Source organism: Garra rufa, chromosome 25, assembly GCF_049309525.1.
Source record: "Garra rufa chromosome 25, GarRuf1.0, whole genome shotgun sequence".
Lineage (NCBI taxonomy): Eukaryota > Metazoa > Chordata > Actinopteri > Cypriniformes > Cyprinidae > Garra > Garra rufa.
Window position 1 is genome coordinate 935,977 of NC_133385.1, and position 19,139 is coordinate 955,115.

At 35.0% G+C, this 19,139-nt stretch overlaps 1 protein-coding gene across 4 annotated transcripts in view; it reads right to left on the reverse strand.

The window, feature by feature from the left end:
* Window positions 1-19,139, reverse strand: part of cntn1a (contactin 1a) — a 74,624-nt gene that overhangs the window by 49,089 nt on the left and 6,396 nt on the right. Inside the window, exon 1 of one of the 4 annotated variants that reach the window (XM_073831748.1) lies at window positions 15,192-15,318. The exons of 2 other annotated variants lie outside the window; for them this stretch is intronic. The gene's annotated coding sequence lies outside the window, so the exon portion shown is untranslated. Of the gene's footprint in view, window positions 1-15,191; window positions 15,319-19,139 lie in introns of those variants that run through there. One more of the 4 variants, XM_073831749.1, reaches the window with a different exon arrangement.

Below are 19,139 nucleotides of genomic sequence, written 5' to 3' on the forward strand. Positions count from 1 at the left end.
GAATGCCAACAGATACAGCAGGTGCCATCAATAGTTCAATCAATCAGAAGGTCGGTCAATGGTAGGACAATTTAAACTTTGGATGTGATTTGTACTGATACGCTCTGCTGACTAACAAAAGAATCAATGAAAGTCTCTGTCTGATTACTGGAGCGTCAGATGAAGATCAGCAGAAGAGATGAGCTTACAGGACTTTCAGACGTTCATCTGATGATCAGAACATCAATCTGAATCTGATCAAACGGATCTGACGCACACCGCTAACGGCTACGGCAGAAATAAACACAAACGCTTTATATAACGCCATAATCTCTAACGTCCCACACGCTCACGTCACACTTCCTCTGACTTCAGATCAGACAAACTAAACGAATCAGCCCAAGCATGTGCTTTAGATTTCAGAAGAGGCCATGAAGTGCCCTACATAGATAACATGTGCTCAGTGCCAAAAACTTATTATAGACATTATGATGATGTTAAAATGTTAAAATATCCAGAAATTCTCCACACTGCTCAATAAACTTGTGCAACAGCCAACACTATTCATACTACTATATATACATGTTCCATTAAGATAGTTTGCAAATTTCCTACCATAAATAGATTAAACTTAATTTTTGATTAGTAATATGCATTGCTAATAACTTCACTTGGACAACTTTACAGATGATTTTCCCAATATTTTGAATTTGTTGCACTCTTATAGTTGTTTAAATCCCAGTTTTTTTTTTTTTAAAGACCCCTATGACTGGTTTTGTTGTCCAGGGTCACATATAAATATATTTTTATTCAACATTTTCTGCTTGTTCACGTTCTCTTGCATGATTGCATCTGTATATAGAATTTTTAAGTTTTTAAAAGTCAAATATTGCTGCTCAAGAAGCATTTCTGGTTATTACCAATTTTGGAAACAATATTTTTGTGGAAACCATTATACAATTTTTTTTTTTTATGATTCACGGATGAATATAAAGTTCAAAACTGAATAGAAAGGGTTTTTTTTAAAGAAAAACATTAATCAAGGATGCACTAATTTGATCAAAAGTGACAAAAATATTTATAATGTTCCAAAAGATTTCTGTTTCAAATGAATGCTGTTCTTTACCTGTGAATCCTGAAAAATAAAATGTATAACAGTTTCCACAGAAATATTGTGCAGCACAACTGTTTTAAACATTGATCACAATCAGAAATGTTTGTTGAGCAGCAAATCAGAATATTAGAATGATTTCTGAAGGATCGTGTGACACTGAAGACTGGAGGAATGATGCTGAAAATACAGCTGTGCATCACAGAAATAAATGACATTTTAACAGATATTTACACAAGAAACAAAAAATTCTAATTAGATAAAGTTTGTCAAGAAAAACTTTGAAGTTGGCTTGAGAAAGAAGTTTGAAATGTTTAAAAAAAAGTTTGAACAAAGTTTAAGAAGTTTAAAAAGATTTCCAAGTTTTAAGAGTTTTAAGTCTGAAATAGTTTAAAGTAGTTTTAATAGCTTAATGTTTGATAGATTTTTAAAGGTTTTACTGTATTGTTAACCAAAGAACTGCCGCCTTGCTGAGCAGAAGAGACTTGTTTCAAAAACATTTAAACTATTCTCACTGAAGTAGATTAATATACAGCAGACTGAACTATTTTTCACTTTGCAGTGCATTCTGGGATTCCTGAGGTACGAATGCGATGCTGCTGCAGAATCTGTCCTAAAGGAGGACTCACGCTGCCTACGCTCTGGAACGATCTGGAACATGCAGATGAAGCCCTAAAACACTGACTACATCTTCATCATCTTCATCTTCATCAGCTGTGGAGGAATGGATCCTGAACATCAGCTGACCATCACGTGTGTTGAGTCTCATTAGTCTCTGTGGATCATTAAGATTATTGATCAGTATTGATCGTCCAATAACAGAGGAAGGAAGTTGAGTCAGAAAGAGCCGTTTACGCTCATCTGAAATGCAGATGCTCTCAGACGCTCCGTCATTAAAGGATTACTCCACTTTCAGATCAGTTTACAGGTAATGTCCTTCTCATGCAAGATGTTCATGTCTTTCTTTCTTCAGTTCAGTTGTAAAAAAAAAAAATTTTTTTGATGGAAAAATTTCTGGATTTCTCTCCATATAGTGGACTTCTATGGTGCCCTGAGTTTGAACTTCCAAAATGCAGCTTCAAAAGACTCTAAACTATCCCAGCTGAGGAAGAAGGGTCTTATCTAGCCACACGATTGATTATGTTCTTATATTTTTTAGCTTTTAGAGATTATAGCTCTGCCTGAACTCTGTGTATTCCAGTTCTAGACAGTTAGGGTTTGACTAAAAACTCCCATCTCATTTTCCCCTTCAGCTTCAGAATCATCCTCCATCGCTGCAGAAGTACCACCCTTTACCAAAAAAAAAAAAAAAAAAAAAAAAAAAAAAAGGTAAAACAGTGATGTAGGACGAGAGTGAAGTTTGAGGAGAAAATAAGACGGGAGTTTTAAGACATAGCCTAACTGTCTTGAACCGGAATATGGACATTTGTGGTTAAAAAGGTGTATAAAAATATTTTGATTTTAGATCGTTTTGCTAGATAAGGCCCTTCTTCCTCAGCTGCTTTTGAACTGCATTTTAACCTTCAATCCATTGGGCACCATTGAAGTCCACTAAAAGGAGAACTTTCCTGAATTGTTTTCCTCAAAAAAAAAAAAAAAAAAATTAGTGACTGAAGAAAGAAAGACATGAATATCTTGGATGACAAGGGGTTGAGTACATTATCTGTGCATTTATATGCTGAAAGTGAAATAATCCCACCTGTGACATGACAATAAGGCAAAATAATGCAATGCTAAATGCTGACATGTATCTCAGCTCATGTATTGGTGGATCATTCTGGATCAAGCGGTCATTTCTGGAGCTCATGAAGGATGAATGTCTGCTAAGGGCACTAAACCAGCACAGATCAGTTTGAATATGCTGCTGTGATTGAGAACATTCATCACGTTATTCCAATCCGAACCCATTCAGACACTGTTCACTTGCTGATCCTGCTGGATGTGTGTTCAGTGTGTGTTTATTGTGTGTTTGTGTGTTCAGTGTGTGTTTATTGTGTGTTTGTGTGTTCAGTGTGTGTTTATTGTGTGTGCGCTGGCAGGAGTGTGGGGTCACGCTCTCGTCCTGCTTTCAGCTGTAAGAGTGATTCTGGAAAACCTGAGCAGATCCAGAATGAAACAGAGACCTGCTGCTTCAGCCGCTAGAATACTAATGATCACACATCAATGTGCTCTTCACACACACACACACACACACACACACACACACACACACACACACACACACACACACAAATACAGGTTTCCATTTGTTGTAGGTTCAATCCATAGGCATGATGGTTTTCCACTGTATTTTCTTGTAACTTCCAGTATTAATACTGTATATCTGCTCTATTAGATTTTGAAAACACTTCTTCATTCTAATACACACCCCTGCTCAAACGTTTGGGATCAGTAAGATTTTAAATGTTTTTAAAGAAGTTTCTTCTGCTTATCACGGCTGTGTTCATTTGATCAAAAATACAGGAAAAAAAGGTAATACTGTGAAATATTATTATGATGCAAAACAATGTTTTTCTATATTGATATACATTCAAATTTTATTTATATTAGTGATGCGCAGCTGAATTTTCAGCATCATTACTGCAGTCTTCAGTGTCACATGATCCTTCAGAAATCACTCTAATATCCTGATTTATTCTCAATGTTTGAAACAGTTGTGCTGCTTAATATTTTTTGGAACCTGTGATACTTTTTTCAGGATTCTTTGATGAATAACAACTTAAAAAGAACAGCATTTATTCCAAATCTAAATATTTTCTAACAATATAAATCTTTTGCTATGACATTTTTATTAATTTAACACATCCTTACTGAATAAAAGTATTAATTTCTTTAAAAAAAAAAAAATAATAACTATGTTGTTATAAAATATTTATATATTAAATAAATAGTGTTCTTTTCAACTTTTTATTCATCAAAAAATCATGAAAAAGTATCACAGGTTCCAACACTGATAATAAATCAGCAAGTAATGATGCTGAAAATTCAGCTTAACATCACAGAAATAAATTACATTTTAAAGTATATTAAAATAAAAAAACTGTCATTTTGAATAGCAATAACATTTCATATTATTACTTTTTTTCTGTATTTTTGATCAAATAAATGGAACTTTAATGAGCATAAGAGACTTTAAAAAAAAACATTAAAAATCTAATCCCAAAAAACTTTGAGCAGTATATATATTCATTATTTGTTAGTCATGTGTGAATCATCAAATTGTCCATTCATGCACACTGAGATATAAACCAGCCAAATACCATAGCAAAAGCTCAATGTGGTAAACCATCACATCAACATGCCTTCATCTTTAATTGAAACAAACCAATCCTGAATCACTCGAAAATACAGCGTTCTTTAAAACAACACTCACTCACAGCTACAGACCAACAAACCTCTTTCAATCTCCACCAGCAGCACTGAACAAGTGTGTGTGTGTGTGTGTGTGTGTGTGTGTGTGTGTGTGTGTGTGTGTGTGTGTGTGTGTGTGTGTGTGTGTGTGTGTGTGTGTGTGTGTGTGTTTATGTGTGTGTGTGTGTGTGTGTGTGTGTGTGTGTGTGTGTGTGTGTGTGTGTGTGTGTGTGTGTTTATGTGTGTGTTTATGTGTGTGCTTATGTGTGTGTGTGTGTGTGTGTGTTTGTTTATGTGTGTGTGTTTATGTGTGTGTTTATGTGTGTGTGTGTGTGTGTGTGTGTGTGTGTGTGTGTGTGTGTGTGTGTGTGTGTGTCTGTGTGTGTGTGTGTGTGTGTGTGTGGTCAGTGTTTCCTGCTCTTTCTCCAGTAATGGGATTGTGCTCTTCAATGCATTTGCGCTCTTGAGTCGTGGCCATCAGAGAGGAAGTCATCGATCTGAAAACAATTTAGGCGTGCGAGGCCAGCGATGGGCCGGCTGCAGCTCCTCTAGACGCTTATTTTTCTGCTCTCAGAGACTCTTTCACCTTGACGCAGCGCGGGTCACGGAGTGGGAAAACACGCCGCTCCAGATCAGAGGCTCATTGGAGACGCTCAGATATACAGCAAACCCATCCGATATAAAACACCAGTCATTCACACACATGATGCCTCAGCTCCTCTGACATACAGCAGGACCTCACTCTCTATCATTTATTCCACTTTCTTGGACTTAGACGTTTAAAAGTGAAGATTTAAGGCGTCAATTTTTGTACTGTAACTCAGTAGTAGTTGGTTCTTGAAAAGTGTGAACACACTTAAAATAAAGCAGCAGCACAACGAGACATTTTCATTCGAAATCAATGGCAATATATGACAAAACATTCACATTTTTGGCCAACACTCCTGAATCGCAGGACGATGGATATGGATTTTTTAATGATGGATGCTGATATCTTAGAGAACAGGGTTGGCGATGGCTGAGATAAAGACAATATATATTACACCACACTGTTGAAATATAACAACACAATCAATTATCTGAAAATTATAAAATAAAAAGATACTGTATTTGTATTATTTTTTTAAGCCTGTATTTGATTCAAAATGCAGCATATGCGGTAAAAATTTGAAATATTTTTGCCATTTAAAATAACTACTTTCTATTTGAATATATTTTAAAATGTAATTTATTCCTGTGATCAAAGCTGAATTTTCCGCATCATTACTGCAGTCTTCAGTGTCACATGACCCTCCAGAAATCACTCTAATATTCTGATTTATTATTATGAATAGTTAAAACAGTTGAGCTGTTTTCAGGATTCTTTGATGAGTAGAAAAATTCAAAGTTCAGCTTTTGTAAGATTATACACTTTACCATTCAAAAGCTTGCAGTCAATATACTTTTTTTTCTGTAGAAAGTTATACAGAAGATTTCTATTTCAGATAAACGCTGTTCTTCTAAACTTTTTAGTCCAAGAAACCTGAAACTCGGCAAATCAGTATATTAGAATAATTTCTGAAAGATCATGTGAAACTTAAGACTGGAGTAATGATGCTGAAAATTCAGCTTTGAAATCACAGGAATAAATTACAGTACATTTAAAATATAGTCACATAAAAAGCAGTTATTTAAAATAGTAAACATCTTTCAAAATGTTACAATTTTTGCTGTACTTTGGATCAAATAAATGCAGGCTTGGTGAGCAGAAGAGACTTCTTAAAAAAAAAATATTAAAAATCTTACTGTTCAACAACGTTTGACTGGTAGTGTACACTTTGTAGAATCATGTTTCTGCCATGGGATTAAAAAATATAAAAAGATAACTGTGATTTTTCTTTTTATTTCATAATTCAGACTTTTTTTTCTCACAAGAGATATAAACTCAGAATTGCAAGATGTAAACTTAGAATTGTAAGAAAGTCCAAAATAATAAGAAAAAAAAAATCTGAAAAAAAGGTCAATTTGTGAGATAAAAATTCATGGCATTTTCAAAAATAAACAATTGTTTAAAATATGAATATCTGCCTTTGTGATGTATATTGCTCAACCACTAATATAAATAATTGTAATAAAATAATACTATTTTGCTAGAAAAAAAATTAGATTTTTTGATATTTGTTTCAAGCAAAAAGTCACTTAAGTTTGACTTAATTTTTACTTGTTTAGAAAATCGTTCTTGATTTAAGAATTTTTAGATATTTTGGCTGGAAACAAGACAAAACAATCTAAGTAAGAAAAACATTTTTTGCAGTTAACTTAGAATTGTAAGGAAGTCCAAAATAAGAGTTTACATCTTGCAGTTCTGGAAAAATTAAAATAAAATCATCTCAGAATTTCAAGAGAAAAAGTCCAATTTGTGAGATAAAAATTCACACTTTTTTATGGTGAAAATGGGTTTCCACAACTTGTTGATTCCATAATCCTATGGCATTTTCAAAAATAAAGACCATTAGCTGACATCAGAGAACTTATTATTGAACTAGATAAAAAAAGTTTGTCAAGGCAAACTGTAAGTTGGCTTGAGAAAGCCAGACCAGAAATTTGAAAGCTTTAAAAAGTTTAATAAGTTTAAAAGGTTTAAAAAGTTTTAAGTTTGACTGTTTTAGACTGAAATAGTCTGAAGTTTAAAGTTGTTTTAAAAGCTTAAAGTTAACATTATAACCAAGTTGCTATCATGATTCTAGCATAATTCTAGCATAATTAGCAAGTTGTTAACATGATTTAGATAGATGGATGGATGGATGGATGGATGGATGGATGGATGGATGGATGGATGGATGGATGGATGGATGGATGGATGGATGGATGGATGGATGGATGGATGGATGGATGGATGGATGGATGGATGGATGGATGGATGGATGGATGGATGGATAGATAGATAGAGTTCCTTCCTTAAGGGATTGTGGGAGTTTTGTCAGTGAATAATGTTGATCGTTTGAACATTCCCTCAATGTAAGTCTATGGGATTTTTCCCAGTTTTAATCGTCATTTTTAGGAAAAGCGTAAGTCGGATCAGTCAGAAAAGATCCAGCAGCTGGAGTCAGATCAGTCTGAAGATCTGGCCTGAGTTTGGAGTTTGGAGAGTTAAAGCTCGAGGAGGAGCAGCAGTCAGAAATTTTAGTCTCAGAAGAAGAAAATATTTCAATAGCATTTCATGCATTTTTTTAAATTATTATTAAATTATCGAAATATTAAACTCAAGTGAATATTTTGTCAGCTTCTTTATTGAATGGCTGATGTACAGTGTAGTGTTAGACGTGATCCTCTTGATTGCGCAGGAGTAAGTGATAGTGTGGTGAGGAATCAGGGCTGATAATGAAGCGTCTGTATCTCGCTCAGATTCATTTCAGACTCGGGCGGATCCTCTGTAATCGACTGCTAAATGAGTCTCTCGTCTCCCTTCAGGCCTCCTTCGCATTTCAACTGCTAAAAATACCCAGATGAGCCGCTCTGCCCTTCAGTATCGCAGATAAATTAACCCATTTACACTAAAACACTCCCACCGTTCGTCTGATCTGTGTCAGGACCACAGCAGAGAAACCACAATCACTGAAGAACCTGGAGGAACATCTCCACCAGCATTATTATGGGTATTAATGGAAAATAAATGTCAACTGAAATTAAATACAAGGAACTTTAACTTGAAGTACTGACATTACAACAACTAAATAAACTAAAACTAATCAATTAAAAGAAATCAATAAAAGGAAGATGAGCATGTTTAGCGATGGAAGCCAAAATATTAAATGTCACAGGTGAATATTTACTGAGTAATCCATAATTTTGTAGAGGGAGGATCTGAGATTCAGGGAGGTTAAAATGACTTCAGAAAGATGTCAGCATCATAGTGTTATTTTTAGACAGAGATTGGTCGCTCTATTAGTAAAATCTGTTGACTTTAGCAATCTTTGGTGCATTATGTGCCAATGGTGACCAATTAAAAATGAGGAAACAGCACTTTTCAAGTTTTTCTCCAAAGTTTGCATGCTTGTAACTCAAGAAGTATTAAAGTTGAATCAATATGAAAACATATTCAAATATAGAATCTAATGAATAGACAACTGAGAGAAAGGTAATGTGCCTCAATCATTTTAGTAAACTTTGAGCACTCAGACAGCTATGTTCTGTGCAATTGTTTTGATAGAGGAAAACAAGATTCAATTCTAATTTCAACATTATTTCTTCTTCACACATTGATCTTTAAATAAAATCAGTATCGGCTGTATACCAACATTTGGTTTTAGACCATAGTCCGAAAATGGCTACTATTCAACAATCTGGACATGGAGCCACATTGAGATTCCCATATCTCTGGGACTGAATGATGTAGGGCCTTGAAAATGAAGATTCCCAAAGAAAAGTTTATTAACAACTATAATCTAAAACCATATTGTGATAGCTTTAATACTTCTTGAGTTATAGGCACGCAAACTTTGGAAAAAGAGTATTTAAGGCACTCAGACAGGTATTTTCAATGCAGTTGTCTTGACAGAAAGAAACAAGATCTCTAGTAACAAGATCATTTGTTCTTCAGGCATTCATCTTTAAAATAAAAGTATTGTATTTTTTTGGTTTCTGACCAAAAACCTGAAAATTTGTACAATTTAATGATTTACTCCTGGAGCCATATTAAAATTACAATATCTCTGGAACTAAACCAAATAGGACATTAAACATAAAGATGCCAAGTGGAAAGTTTATTAAGACCCAATATCTAAAAGGACATTAAGATATCATTAATATTTCTTGAGTTAAAGGCACACAAACTTTGGAAAAAGAGTATTTATGGCACTCAGACCATGTATGTTCAGGTATGTTCAATGCAGTTGTTTTGACAGAAAGAAACGAGACACATCTCTAGTTTCAACATTATTTGTTCTTCAGGCATTCATCTTTAAAAGAAAGAAGTATTGTATTTTTGCAAACTGACTCACATTTTGTTTCTGACCACTGACTGAAAATGTCTGCATTTGAACCATTTACTCCTGGAGCCATATTGACATTCTAATATCTCTGAAACCAAACCAAATAGGACATTAAACATAAAGATGCCAAATGGAAAGTTTATTAAGACCCAATATTTAAAACGGCATTACGATATGTTTAATACTTCTTGAGTTACAGGCATGCAAACTTTGGAGACAAAACTGTGAAAAGTGCTGTTTCTCCATTTTTGAATGGTCACCATTGGCACATAATGCAACAAAGATTGCTAAAGTCAACAGATTTTACTAATAGAGCTACCAATCTCTGTGTACAAACAACATTATGATGCTGCCATCTTTCTGAAGTCATTTTTACCCCCCTGTAACTTGACTCTAAATCCAAATACAAAATCTACTGATTTATTAAATCAATCCCAGGTTCAGAATTACCTATTATATACTATTACTGAATATTAAGAGTCATGTGTGTGCACAAACTAAAGCTTAACACACATACAGTGACCTGACCTCTGACCTATGGTGACATTATCCCTGACCTTTGACCTCCAATGTTATCACTTCCTGATCTGAGAGCAGCAGGTTGAAGGAGGCACATCTACATTAGGCCTGCGTCCCAGTGTGCATCCTATCCATCCTGAATTCTATGTGATGTTAGTCATTTTCAATACTGGGACGCAGGGCAGTTCAGGCCGTTCTCAGATAAATCTACAGCGGCATAAACACTCACAAACACAGTCTGATCTAATCAGTGTCACACACACACACTATTCAATTAAACCACAGCGGTGGGTGTGTGTGTGTGTGTGTGTGTGTGTGTGTGTGTGACAGTAAACGCACATCACTTCAGTCTCCCGCTGCTCATTAAATGCCAGAGCTGTCAATCAAACTGCAGCGCCTTTATTGTGTGATTCATTCCCCCCCGCCAGACACTGATTGCACAGATGCATGCTGGGAAGAGCAGTCTCAGAGCAGAGTTCACACGCTAAAACACAGATTACACTGATTACTGACGAAGACCAGTTCACTTCTAGAACAAAATTTGACAAATGATTTACTCTCTACTTTTGTCATCCAAGATTCAAGTCTTTCTTTCTTCAGTCATAAAGAAATTATGTTTTTGTTTTTTTTAAGGAAAACATTTCACGATTTCTCTCCATATAGAGGACTTCTATGGAGTTTGAACTTCCAAAATGCAGTTTAATCGCAGCTTCAAATGGCACTACATGGTCTTATCTAGTGAAACGATTGGTCATTTTGTTAAATAAAATACACTTTTTGACCTCAAATGTTGGTCTTGTCTAGCTCTGTGATGCTCATTCGTACTCTATGTGCTCCAGTTCAAGACTGGGGTGTCAAAAAACTCCCATCTCACTTTCTCCTCCAACTTCAGAATCGTCCTCCATCGCTGCAGAAGTACCGACCCAGTGTTTACAAAGAAAATATGCAAAGAAGGTCATAAAAAAGGTAAAACAGCGATATAGGGCGATTTTGAAGTTGGAGGAGAAAATGAGATGGGAGTTTTACCGGAGTACGCAGATTATGCATGTGCATTGCAGAGCTAGAAAAAGCAAGCATTTGAGGTTAAAAGTGTATAAATTGTCATTTATTTTAGAAAAAAACTATCGTTTAACTAGATAAGACCCTTCTTCTTCGGCTGGGATTGTTAAGAGTCCTTTGAATCTGCATTTAAACTCTATTTTGGAAGCTCAAACTCACGAATAGAGGCATATATACAAATTCCAATATCTCTGTAACTAAACCATATAGGGGCTTAAAAAAAATGCCAAAAGGAAAGCTGGTTAAGGCCCTATATCCAAAAGGGCATTAAGATATCTTTAATACTTCTTGTGTTACAGACATGCAAACTTTGGAGACAAAACTTAAAAACTTTGAATGGTCACCACTGGCATCACAGAGCTAGACAAGACGAACATTTGAGGTTAAAAATTATATAAATTGTCATTTATATTAGAAAATAACCGATCGTTTCGCTAGATAAGACCTTTATTTCTCAGCTGGGATCGTTTAGAGTCCTTTGAAGCTGCATTTAAACTCTATTTTGGAAGTTCAAACTCGCGGCCACCATTGAAGTCCACTATATGGAGAGAAATCCTGAAATGCTTTCCTCAAAAAACATAATTTCTTCATGACTGAAGAAAGAAAGACTTGAACATTTTGGATGACAAGCGTCAAAACATGATATTTTTCATATCTCATATTATAGACCCAAAACATGCCTGTAAGTGTGATATATAACTGCTGAACCACTTGAATTCATGCTTGTAGAAACACCTGATGCTCCTGAATGAGAAGAGCAGCACATAGACCTCCACTGTTTCTCTGCTTTCAAACATACAGTAGAAAAACAGAGTCAATCTGCTGAAAGCCATCCAAACTCAAAGACATCAAGAGTCTACAGAGATGTCACAAGTTACAGATTCTGAACATACACTCTTAAAAATAAAGGTGCTTCAAAAGGTTCTTCACAGCGATGCCACAGAAGAACCATTTTTGGTTCCACAAAGAAGCATTCAGTCAAAGGTTCTTTAAAGAACCATCTCTTTCTTACCTTTTTATAATCTGAAGAACCTTCTTTCGCCACCTTTTGTGAAACAGAAGGGGTCTTCAGATGTTGAAGGTTCTTTATTGAATTTTAATCTTTTTTTTTTTCTCAAGTTCATTTTTACGATTGGGAAGCCAAAATTACCACATCAGATGAGTTCAAATCACTTAGGTCAGAGAAAGATGGTGATTCAATTCATGAAGGTGCTGTAAACTGAACCGCTACATATTGCATAATACCATGGTGTTTTGTACATGCAATGTAGCTAGTTTTATTGTAAACGGAAATCATTTTAATCATAATCTGAACTCGAAGACTCAAAGACTCAAGACTGGTTTTGACACATGCATTTCCAGATTTAAGTAGCACTGATATATTTGTAGCAATAGCCAAAAATACATTGATCATGTTTCATGAAGAAATTTGGTAATTTTCCTACAGTAAATAAATTAAAACTTAATTTTTGATTAGTAATATGAATTGCTAGGAACTTAATTTGGACAACTTTAAAGGCGATTTTCTCAAAATTTAGTTTTTTTCTTCTTTTTTTTGCTCCCTCAGATTCTAGATTTTCAAATTCAAAGTTGTATCTCCTAACAAACCACACATCAATGGAAAGCTTATTTGTTCAGCTTTCAGATAAATCTTAATAAAAAAAAAAAAGACCCTTATGACTGGTTTTGTGGTCCAGGGTCACATATTAGGATCTGCCGCTGCTAATGAAGCGCTCTCTGATCCGTCCTAAAGAGACTCTGTGCCCGGGGCGGATGGGTAAAGCGGGTCAGGCCCTCATTCTAAAGAAGAGACGTCCGCCCTGAGGAAATCACGGTGAGAGCGATATCCCAGACACAAGGACAGGTCACGCTGTGATTGGCCAGAACGTCAGATCCTTCATGCGGAAACCGATTAACCCACAGAACAGACTCATGCAGCGTTACTCTGATTAAACACCGTCAGGATCATCACTAAACTAGTACCTAACAATATTAGCCACCACTCAAACCAAACATGATCAGACAATCTCCAAACTGCGTATGGTTTTAATAAACACAACTCATTTTAACAATTGACCTTGAGCCATTGGCTGATGTGTTTCAATAATTAATGAGGTTAAACCTAAAAATTAATCATAAAAACATACTTAAAATGAAACAAGTGTTAACTGAAATTAAATAAAATGTATTTTGTTGCAGCTATAGTCACCAAGGCACCATTTCTCATTTAGTTTAGTTTTGATGTACTAAAATAACCAAATAAAATAAAAAAATAAAAAAGACAATACTATTTCAGTCTTTCGACTTTAAACTTTTGCATTAATTTCAATGTGTTACTTGCCATTTTTTATGTTTGTGAAAATAGCAATTTCAAAGTAAAACATTTTTTTTTCAGTGAAATCAATAAAAACTACAGAAAGTAGTTTTTACACAAAGTAAAAATTGTTTGTACAAAAAAAAAAAATTCTGTGCAACAAATAAAGAAACTACAGACATATTTAAATAACAGAAAAATGTATTCAAAAATTACTTAATTTAGTCTTGCCATTGGCTGTTGCATTCGAATAATTAATTAAATAAAAAAATACTTAAAATGCAACACATATTAGCTGAAATAAAATAAAATGTATTTTATTTGAGCTAGTCATTAAGGCACCATTTCTCATTTAATTTAGTTTAAAAGTACACTATTTTTCCAAGTTATAAATAAAAAAAACTGCACTAAATTCTAGAAAGAAAATACTACTTCAGTCTTTCTACTTCAAACTTTCACGTTAAATTAAATGTGTTACATGTTACACAGTGTAATAAAAGACATTTCAATAACAGAAAAATTAATTAAAAATGACAAATTAATAAAAACTTAATACAAAAGTCTTACCATTGGCTGTTGTATTTGAATAATTAATGAAGTTATTCCAGAAGGTTGTTATAGTTAACTAAAACCCCCCCAAAAAATTTAAAAAATGCTTTAAATGAAATGAGAAATGGTGTCTTGATGACTAGCTGAAATGAAATACATTTGTTGCATTTTAAGTTTTTTTTTTTTTTTTTTTTTTTAGTTTTAGTTAATTATAACAACCTTGCAGAATTACTTCATTAATTATAAACAACTTTTCATTGAATTCAATGTAAAAGATTAAAGTAAAAAGACTGAAATAGTATTTTCTTGTAGAATTTACTGCAGTATTTTTTTTTTTTTTACAACTTGGAAAAATTGTGTAGTTTTAGTTGATTTAGTTATTTTTTAATACTTCAAAACTAATCTACATGAAATGAGAAATGGTGTCTTGATGACTAGCTGAAATGAAAAAGATTTGTTGCATTTTGTTTAGTTTTGAAGTACTAAAATACAACTAAATCAACTAAAACTATACTATTATTCCAAGTTGTAAAACAAATACTGCAGTAAATTATACAAGTAAATACTATTTCAGACTTTTTCTTTAATCTTTCACGTTAAATTCAATGTTACTTGCCATGTTTTGATTGTTTGTGAAATTTACTAGCATTTTCCAGTGTGATAAAAAAACTACAGACATTCAAATCACAGATTAAAAAAGACAAAATCACAAAACGTGAAGAAATAAAAATTCAAATTCAAAAATTCAAAATATTAAGAAAAGCCTATCAATAATTCAAATGCCACTGATGGTCTCTGCGAGGTTCATGTACAAATATAACGATGTTTGCATGAATCTGAAATGGCCGGACATACAGCATCACACATGACTCCACAGACACGCGCATGTTTACAGGACATGTAGGGTTACATATATCTCTCTACAGTATATAACCACACATCATATATAACCCTTCTCTCTACACGCCCTCTGAAAACAGTCCGTGTGTTCGGAGAGATGAAGCGCTGTGATTGCTGTAAACATCGGGATCGCGGTCTGACGCTTCATGCATCTTTAATGCCTCATAAACGCCTTTTCCAGCAGCGATGATGAGACGCGCGCACAGGTGCGCGTGAGAAAAACAACCCCGCGCGCGACACAACGAATCAACGCGACTGGCTTGTTATACATTACACAAATCAAAGCGAAACATCCGTGTTCATCCGTCAAACAGGCGCGCGTCTGCATTGCGGTACATGTGTGTGTCTCAGCATCATCACCATCGCTATCCTCCTCCTCACAGAGCATCGCGCATCTCTCCTCACACACATCCACCGTCAACAAACGCGAGGTTCTTACCTGCGGATGCGACCGTGCCGTCCGTTCACCTTCAGCAGACGCTCCCGTTCCGCAGCGCGTCGCCGGGCGGACTGACAGCGCGGGGCTCGAGCACAGCGCGACGCGTTTCTCCCGAGCACACGACTGGACGAGACGCGGTGACGCGCACGGGAAGAAGCAGCGGAAAGGCGCTGATTGGCTCATTCACCTGCCAGCAAATAATACAAGTGTGTTAGTCACGAGCAGCTGATACATGGAAATACACCTGATCTATCTATCTATCTATCTATCTATCTATCTATCTATCTATCTATCTATCTATCTATCTATCTATCTATCTATCTATCTATCTATCTATCGATCTAATATATAAAAAATAGCAGCTTTTGTGTTTGACAAAAAAATTAATGTACTGTACTTTGATTTGACAGTGTTTTGTATTTGATATTTTGTGATGTTAGGAGATTTTATATACTAAATAATATTTATGAATATTGGAAGGAATATTGATGATTCATACCTGTTAACCACTTTTTGAGCATAGAAAATTAAATGTTAATTTAAACTGTTGCAAATCTTGAATGCTTTGGCGTGCAGACATGTATGACTTTTATGGAAATATATATTTAAAAATTCTATATGAAATATGTGACTCTGGACCAGAAAACCACTTATAAGGGTCAGTTTTTAAAAATTGAGATTTATATAAATTGAGAATAAGTAAGCTTTCCACTGATGTATGATTTGGTAGGATAGGACAATATTTGGATGAGATACACCTATTTGAAAATCTGGAATCTGAGGATGCAAAAACATTTAAATATTGAGAAAATCACCTTTAAAGTTGTCCAGATGAAATTTTTAGCAATGCATACTGCTAATCAAAAATTAAGTTTTGATGTATTTATGGTAGGAAATTTAAAAAATATATTCATGGCACATGATCTTTACTTTATATCTCAATGATTTCTGGCATAAAAGAAAAATCAAACATTTTGACCCATACAATGTATTTTTGGCTATTGCTACAAATATCCCTGAGCTACTTAAGACTGTTTTTTTTTTTTTTTTGCTCCAGGGTCACATGCATTTTTCAAAACATGTTTTATTCTAAAACTTCAAGTTGTGTTCCAAATTTGAGGTTGATATCACAAAAAAGAACAAAAAAAGTAAGATTTTTTTTGGGTCAAGTGCCAAATGACCACTGTTTTTCAGGATCATTTAACCTTTTCAATCACATCCATGATTTTTTTTATTTTTTATGTGTGTTCACATAGCAAGTGCCTAAACCTTTAACAAGATTTGCATCATTCAGATAAAGTAAAAAAAAAATAAAAATCTCTAAAAACAGAAATGATCGCACAACACCAGAGGGTTGATGTTTTCTGTGATATTCACAATAACCAATATATAGCAGCAGCGATATACCTGGGTTCAAGCGCTTAAGGCATGTAAGCATATAAGGAAAAAGACATTACATATTATTTAGCAAAACTGTACCCACCTTAATCAAAAATGAAAAAAGCATTTTTGACAAATCCAGGTCATTTACCATAGAAATATGATGTTTTTTTTAACATTTATGACTGCTATAGGACCAGCTGTGGTCTGATCTTCTTAAAACTGCGCATGCTTGTTTAGAATCACCTGTCGCATGAGCTCACCAGGATTTGTGATGTTTTGAGTTTTCCTTTAGGCTTTATAGGATTTTGGGTAAATTCAGAAGGGGCCTTTTTTCTAAAGTAGCCCATTATAGCTTCCCAAAGGGTCATTTAATGTATGTTGCTGCTTACTGTATGTTTCAATAGTATGTCAAAAATATCAGATTTTGTATTTGCCAATTAAATTAATGTACTGTATTTTGGTTTGATAATGTTTTGTATTTGATATTTCGTGATGTTAGGAGATTTTGTTAGTTTAAAGGGTAAATTTGTCAATACTTATTGATCTAGAAAATCTATTATTGTATTTTTTTCTAGCATAAAAACCTAGGACTAGTTCACAAAAGTAGTTTTTTTTTTACATCTTCTCAATCATTAAACAAAAACGATTTGACTGACAGCAGTGCTTCTAGAGGCAAAGTTGAATGAGAATGAGGAGTTCTGTCATTTGATACGAGTATCGCACATGTGTGCAAAAAACCATATGACGTACAATCATTTACGCACTTGAAAAATGCGATATTGCCACCAGTGGCAGATTTCTCTTAAAATTCTTTCAGACCTATGGGGCCGTGATTCAAACAGACCCATCGAGTTTGGTTAACCTTGTCTAACAGGTGCTCAAACTTTGTCGGCCAATGGCGTGCATGATTTTTGGAGATACACAAATGTCCTTGATTGTGGCACTTTGGACCAAGACCGTGCACAGCGATTTTCATGTTGATAGGACCCCCCAATAGCGCCACCAAGTGACTAAGCTTCACGATTTTTGTCCTGTGACCTCAGATTGAGCTCTTACATCAGTGTTCTGAGTTTGGTGAAGATATCTCACTACGTTCAGGAGTTATAGGCCCTTTCCCACGCTTTGGCATCTCTTTGCGACGGTGAGTCGAAAGTTAGACTTTTAATGATAATTATTGATATTTACTCTCTAGAGAATATTTCTGCTCTGGTTTGGTGCCGAACATGTGAAAAACCTAGGACTAGTTCGCAAAAGTAGGTTTGACAAAAAATGCGAAATGCCCGAAAATTGTGCCGACAAATCTAATGACATAAGACACTTGAGTCTGTGAATGACGGTTTACGAGTTCTGAGTGATTTCATACTGTTGATGGCTTTTAAATTTCTCTCAGACCTTTGGGGCAGCGAGCTAAACAGGTCCACCAAGTTTTGTTCCCAACGGCCTCCGTTAACCACAACTAACAGGTGCTCAAACTTTAAGTGTTCTTATACCCAAAAATATAATGTCCTTAAACCCAAAAATGTAATAAAATTAAGACACTTGAGCCAGCAACTGACAGTTTAGGATTTCTGAGTGATTTCATACTTTTGCTGGCTGTAGCGCCCCCGTCAGGCCGATTGGGACGAGCTTTGGTGTCATTGTAGGCGCTGTGAGTACTACCATCCCTCCAAATTTCAAGTCTCTACGACTTACGGTTTTGCTGAACGGTCAGTTTTACATGGACATCTATAATCCATGACCATTCTATCAATTACAATAGGGTTTCAGCGTTTTAGAAATAATGGGCCTCATTTATAAAATGTCGCACAGAAACTGTCCTAAATTAGATTTTATGATAATCTCTCAAATATGATTTATAGAATGAACATTTGCAATGATGTTAAAGTTGAGCTCAACTGAATGGATTCTGCTCTGTCTTGTAAACGACTCTGAATTATTGTCATTAACATACAGTATAAAAGATCACCAGTCATTGTCCAAATCCTTTCATTTAGAACAGGAAAAAGACCCTGACATGATGCTAAGCACTTTCACATCAGTCGCAGTTTCTTTACAAATAACACTTTATAAACGAGGCCCAAAGTCTTTATAACTCAATGGTAATGTTAGCAAAACGTTCTTAGAATGTATTTTTGTTGTCTGGGTGTGCAGTAGACAGACATATTGTGATAAATGCTGTGCTGTCATTCTAAATAAAGATGAAGAGACACACACACACACCAGGCCAAAGGTCACGGTTAATTAAGACAGGCTCATTATGATCATGTCCAGACACTGATGACTCTAAACGAGATTAAACTCTTACCTGACCTTAGCTAACGGATGGATGATGACAGAAATACATCAGAGCTCATCTGAACTGTAAATGAAAGTGTTTTGCCATTGTTTTCATGAATCTTCTGCAGAAATCATGGCTGTGCGTGTGTTTCGCGATTTTCATTCCTCATTCTGCTTTGGGACCCCCGATCCTGCGGGAGCGTTAATCCGTCTGATGGGGGGCGCGAGTGAAATGGAGAGAGGGCATTAGTGTCAGATCAATATAACACACCATCAGCAGGAGACACA